This window comes from Podarcis cretensis, assembly GCF_951804945.1.
Source record: "Podarcis cretensis genome assembly, chromosome: 6".
NCBI classification, from domain to species: Eukaryota; Metazoa; Chordata; class Lepidosauria; order Squamata; family Lacertidae; genus Podarcis; species Podarcis cretensis.
The window spans coordinates 42,585,421-42,591,420 of record NC_137175.1 but is presented as its reverse complement, the minus strand read 5'-3'; positions in this window follow the sequence as shown (position 1 = coordinate 42,591,420).

Here is a 6,000-nt window from a genome sequence, read left to right as displayed (position 1 = left end):
CTATAGGAGGCCTTGATGGCCATCATATTGGATGGCTTTAAAAGAGAAATGGGCACATTTATGGAGATGGAGGCTACTAGCCATGATAGCTGTCCTCTGCCTCCATGGTATAAGGCTGCAAGGCTTCTGAATAGCAGTTGCTGGAAACCACAGGATGTGAGAGGGCTCTTGTGCTCAGATCCTGCTTGCCTGTTTCCCACGGGCATCTAGGCCACTGGATTTGATGGAACAGGATGCTGGATTTGATGGACCATTGGCCTGATCCAACAGGGCCTTCTTATGTTCTTACAACCTACATGTTGTGGATTCATCCTGATTGCTTGCCCAAAGTTTCCAGAGTGGTTACATTATATCAGTGAGCATTCATTGTGGTTTATTTGTGAGGAGGTTATATACAACAACGACCATTCATCTTGCATTGATCCTGATTTTCATATTGCGTTCATCCTGCAGGATAATAATCATTCACTCCACACTTTTCAAATGCATTTCCCCATCGCTTTCCTAACTGCAAAAGCTAGAGCGAACATAGCACTTTAACTACACAAACCTCAATTTCCAGTGGTTTGTTTCTCACGGTTACCAACAGAAGGCACAGTTTGCACTCTTAAAGCTCTGTTGGCTTTGTGATCTGCATGTGGCCTCTTGTGCCTGTGTGTGTTAAGAGTACCCCACATGCCAGCTGTGCATATAGCCCCAGTCAAAGATGATGCTGTGTGCTTAGAAACATGTGTCATGTCCTCGACTTCCTTTAAAGGTAAAGGGTAAAGGGACCCCTGACCATTAGGTCCAGTCATGGCCGACCCTGGGGTTGCGACGCTCATCTCACTTTATTGGCTGAGGGAGCCGGCGTACAGCTTCCAGGTCATGTGGCCAGCATGACTAAGCCGCTTCTGGCGAACCAGAGCAGCGCACGGAAATGCCGTTTACCTTCCCTCCTGAGCGGTACCTATTTATCTACTTGCACTTTGACATGTTTTTGAACTGCTAGGTGGGCAGGAGCAAGGACCGAGCAATGGGAGCTCACCCTGTCACAGGGATTCGAACCACCAACCTTCTGATCAGCATGTCCTAGGCTCTGTGGTTTCACCCTGCCTTATCATTAGTCAGGTCATTGGCCCATCTAGTTCAGTGCTGGCAGTGTCTGGCAGTGCGTCTCCAGGGTTTCAGACAGAAAGTCTCTCCCAGCCCTACCTGGAGGTGCCAGAGATTGAACCTGGGACCCTCTGGGCCATTTAAAATGGACTGTTTGCACAAAGAAGTGCAGAAGAGATGCTAGGGTTGAGCCACCTGCTCCCCTGCCTTATCCTGCTACTGCTGCTTATCATCTGTCACCTTGAAGGTCTATTGTCAAATGCCTGCCAGGCCCGCCAAGGTCATTGAGGTGCAAGTGTGCCAACAAGCACAGGCTAGAGGAAAGTCTCTGGAGCGAGGGAACAGAACTCCTGCGATTTATGCTCCTTCCATCAGCCGTTGACAGCTGCCAGTTTGCAAAAGGTTGGCAAGTTGTCATCTCCTCTTCCAAATTCCGCATTGAAATCTCAAGGTTTGTTGGGACTTTGCCCTTGTTAATCAGCATGTCCTCCCCCCCCCCCAAAAAAAAGGCTTTAAGAGTGTTCCTGAGTTTTCTTAATGGACCTGGAAGCATGCATGGAATTCTCTGCAGGGGAGCAAGCTGCACATTGCCCTCGTTAATGTCATCTGAATCGGGAAAGGGAAAGAGAGAATTCCTGGCATTCATTACTTTCATTTCATTCTCTGTTTAGCAGCCCAAGGTGGGGGTAAGGAGATGGAATCTGTAAGTTTTTATTAACCCAAGTGGAAATGGGAGCGCATGTTACAGTGCTTTTACTGTGTAATAAAACACACTTGGGGACAATACTGGAAGCCACAGAATAAAGGAGCAGAGGAAGAGGGCAGGAGGGGATGTGTGGAAACGTTCATTTCTTCACAGCAGTACCTCAGAGATACAATACCCACAAATCACTACCACCCCCAAAAGGACAGAGGTGTCAGCTTTCACAGGCTACCATAAAAGCCATCCCTATTTCCAGCAACTGTCCTCTAATTGTACCAAAGTTTGGCTCTTGTCATCACCGGGTCTGATGGTCAGATATTTAGAAAATCAGCAGCTTAGTTACAATCTGGCTGTGTTTCTCCCACAGAAGCTAAAGGAATGTTATGGAGATACTTTGTACAGGGTAAATGAGCTCAGAAATGCTGCAATTTCTGTGGTGTGTTATATGAGTTCTTTCTATATGAACAGTTCACCAACACCCTTTTGTTCAGGGCCTCAGTCGTTGCTTGTGGGAAATACTGAAATACAATTATTTCCAGCAGAAAGTAAGAGAGCAACTGATGTAAATGCATAGACACTGATGGGTATGGGGAAATCAAGCTGCACCAAAGGTGTACAACAACCAGGTCTTGGGCTGATTAATATTCTACAGCCTTTTAAATGTGCCTGTTATTGTTTTGCTGTTTTGCCTTACTTATTTACTTGTTTTTTATCCTGTCTGTTATTCTGTGAACCTCCTTGGGATCTATGATGGAGGATAGTATATCAATCAATCAATCAATCAATCAATCAAATAAATAAATAAATAAATAAATAAATAAATAAATAAATAAATAAATAAATCATCAGGGGCAGGGAACGTCTGGTCTACAAGTTATTAAGACTACAGCTTCCATCATCCCTGATAATTGGCTGTGCTGGCTGGTGCTGATGGGAGTCCGAGTCCAAGAACACCTGGAGGTATTCCTAGTGCAAATACAATGCAATTACTGCTGGAGGTGCTTGTATACATAATGAGCAATTCTAAACGCTATGCTCCATTAATCAACTTGAAAAGGCCTTCGAGCACCATTTCTGAAGGCAAGTTCCCCAAGAACAGATATTTTGGACCTGTCCGTTCAGTACTGTGCTTGTCTATTATTATTTTTTGAAATTAGACTAGCATTAAAATGGAAATCAATGTTAAAACCTAACTTAAATCTAACATAGCAACAGCAATGACCTATGGTGTCTGTGTGTTTTGTTTACACATTTAGACTTTGGAGTTCGGGCTTTTAACATAATTTCCAGGTCTTCTGGCATGCTGCTATCCAAGTTTTGTAAACCATTCTCAAACCAGATTTTTGCAAGATGCAGCACCATTCAATTCCATTTTTAGCTGACCAAACTGAACGCTGAAAAAAAAGATACCATTTTTGTTATGCCACAAAAGGGTTTGCTTCATGCAAGTGGCAGTGCTACAGAGAGAAAATACTGTGCTTTAAGTAGGTTCCCAGACAGTAACCTTAAGTACTAGTTTGAATTTGTTTTAGGAAATTGTGCTTGGTAGAAAGTAAAGGATAATTAACCAGGCATTTGGTAAGTATGGTAGTTTCCGAGTGCCCATCATGAGTCATATCCTGTGCTGGTTTGTATATTTTCTGCTCTAGATATATTTATTTGTATCACTGCATTTCTGAAATGGTATGGCTGTTTTGTTATTGAACCCCGCCCATTGTGAGGAATAGCAAGTTAGAAATGCTTTCTCTAATTGTGATTCCCTGGTATTAAATGCTTTTAGTGTAAATTTAAGATGCCTCACTCATGCTGCTCTTTCTTTTTAAGGATGTAAACTCTAAATAGTTGTACAAAGACATAGATCACATTCACACCATTCTAAATACATGGCTTCCCTTCCCCAAAATATGAGGAATTGCTGTTTATTAAGAGTGCTAGGAACTGCGGCTCTGTAAGGGCAAACTACAGTTCCCATGATTCAGTGTGCTTTAAATGTATGGTATGGATGTGACCTTAATTACTAAGGTGTTAATTGCCTCATGGTTAGAAATTGCATATAACTGGAAAGGGGTAGTCAAATTCTCTTGAAAGGTGATGCTCTAGAACAGGGGTGCCAACTTGAATAAAATATTGGGGGGCCCTGGTAAGCCCCACCCCACATACTGTGGCAAACACATGCGCACACACACTATATGAATGGCAATGCCATTTACTTTAGGGGCCCCAGCCCCCTCAAATATTTTACTAGGGGGCAAAGTGACCTAAACCCCTAGGAGTTGGCTCTCTAGAACAGCTTTTAATATGGCAACACACAAGTCCATCGATTTACTGCTGCATGAATTTTAAGTCTTCAGCAGTGTCAAAATTTCATACATCTTAACTGCAAGTTGCAGTTCTGCCTGTTGCAGAATCATTATTTCAGGTACAATGGTACCTCAGGTTACAGACACTTCAGGTTACAGATGTTTCTGGTTACAGACTCCACTAACCCAGAAATAGTACCTCGGGTTAAGAACTTTGCTTCAAAATGAGAACAGAAATCATGCAGCAGCAGTGCGGGCGGCAGTGGGAGGTCCCATTAGCTAAAGTGGTGCTTCAGGTTAAGAACAGTTTCAGGTTAAGAATGGACCTCCAGAACGAATTAAGTTCTTAACCCAATGTATGCACACCCCAATGAACACTTAATTTTGTTGAAAGATTTATTGTACTTATAAAAGTAATCAGGCTTTTTCATGAGAGAGGGAGAATGTAAGATCACCATTTATCTCACTGCAAGATTAAGCTATAAATATTTAGTCTAAAAAAATATGGTTAAACAAGCACTGCAAGAAATAACAAACTATGGATATATTTTAATACTTTCTTTCATGATAAAGTGCACTTTGGCAAGTATCAGTGGGATGGCCAAACCTTTGCCAACGGGGAGGTCAAGGTGGGGTTTGATGGTTATCAGGCATAGTCTCCCCCACCTGCTTCTGCAGCACAGGAATTGCTTCATCAGCAAGCTCAGTAGCTTCCTGGTTTTCTCCTGCTCCACCCCTGCAATTATTTTTCCCAGACAAGATTCTCCCTACAACAATTTAGTGTCCCTCAAGGCAATGACCAGGTCACAGTATATGCCCCTGTATCATGAGCTGCTCAACGGATAGAAGGCAATACCCATAATTTCCTCATTAACCTTTGTTTCCTTCCTGCCTAGAAGGCACTAGTTGGGCTGATGACCACCTACCCTCATTTACAGCCAAGACGAAGGGACATGTTCAAGCAGTTTGGCCTTTGCCCTGTCACTTTCCCCTGGAAAAACCAGTGGTCTAGCTCTGATTCGGAACAAGTGGCAATCCATGGAACACCCAATTGCAATTTTTTTTCCAATTCAGCACTAAACTGCAGGTTTCCCTGGGGAAAATGCAGCAGGGCAGTGAGGATGAGCCCAAGATTATCCTGAATCCTTGTTTCAGCTTTGCAATATTAACCTCTTGAGTGCATAGGGCGATTCAGACTTCCATTTACTGAATATTATTTTTTGGGAAGGGACGTGGGTGGCGCTGTGGGTTAAACCACAGAGCCTAGGACTTGCCAATCAGACGGTTGGCGGTTCGAATCCCTGCAATGGGGTGAGCTCCTGTTGCTCGGTCCCTGCTCCTGCCAACCTAGCAGTTCGAAAGCACGTCAAAGTGCAAGTAGATAAATAGGTACCGCTCCAGTGGGAAGGTAAACGGCATTTCCGTGTGCTACTCTGGTTCGCCAGAAGCGGCTTAATCATGCTGGCCACATGACCCGGAAGCTGTACGCCGGCTCTCTCAGCCAATAAAGCGAGATGAGCACCGCAACCCCAGAGTCGGCCATGACTGGACCTAATGGTCAGGGGTACCTTTACCTTTACCTATTTTTTTTTGGAAGGGATTCCCCAAAATTGTGCAGTTCCATGTCCGTTTTATCCCACTTCCCCACTCCAGAGGAACTGTACATAGCCTAGCAGCAGGGAACACTTGCACACAAAAAGCCCCATCCCAATGTTCAGTCCCTGGCATCTCTAGCTAGCAGGATCAGGCAGCAGGTGTGGGGCAGGGTGGAGATCACTGCCTTTGACTGGCAGTGGTTCTCCAGGGGCTGAGTGGCAATACTGGAATAGATGAACGAAGACTCTTTGAAAGCTTCATGTGTTACACCAATAGCATCCAGTAAGACTGTTGAAGACTTCCAGC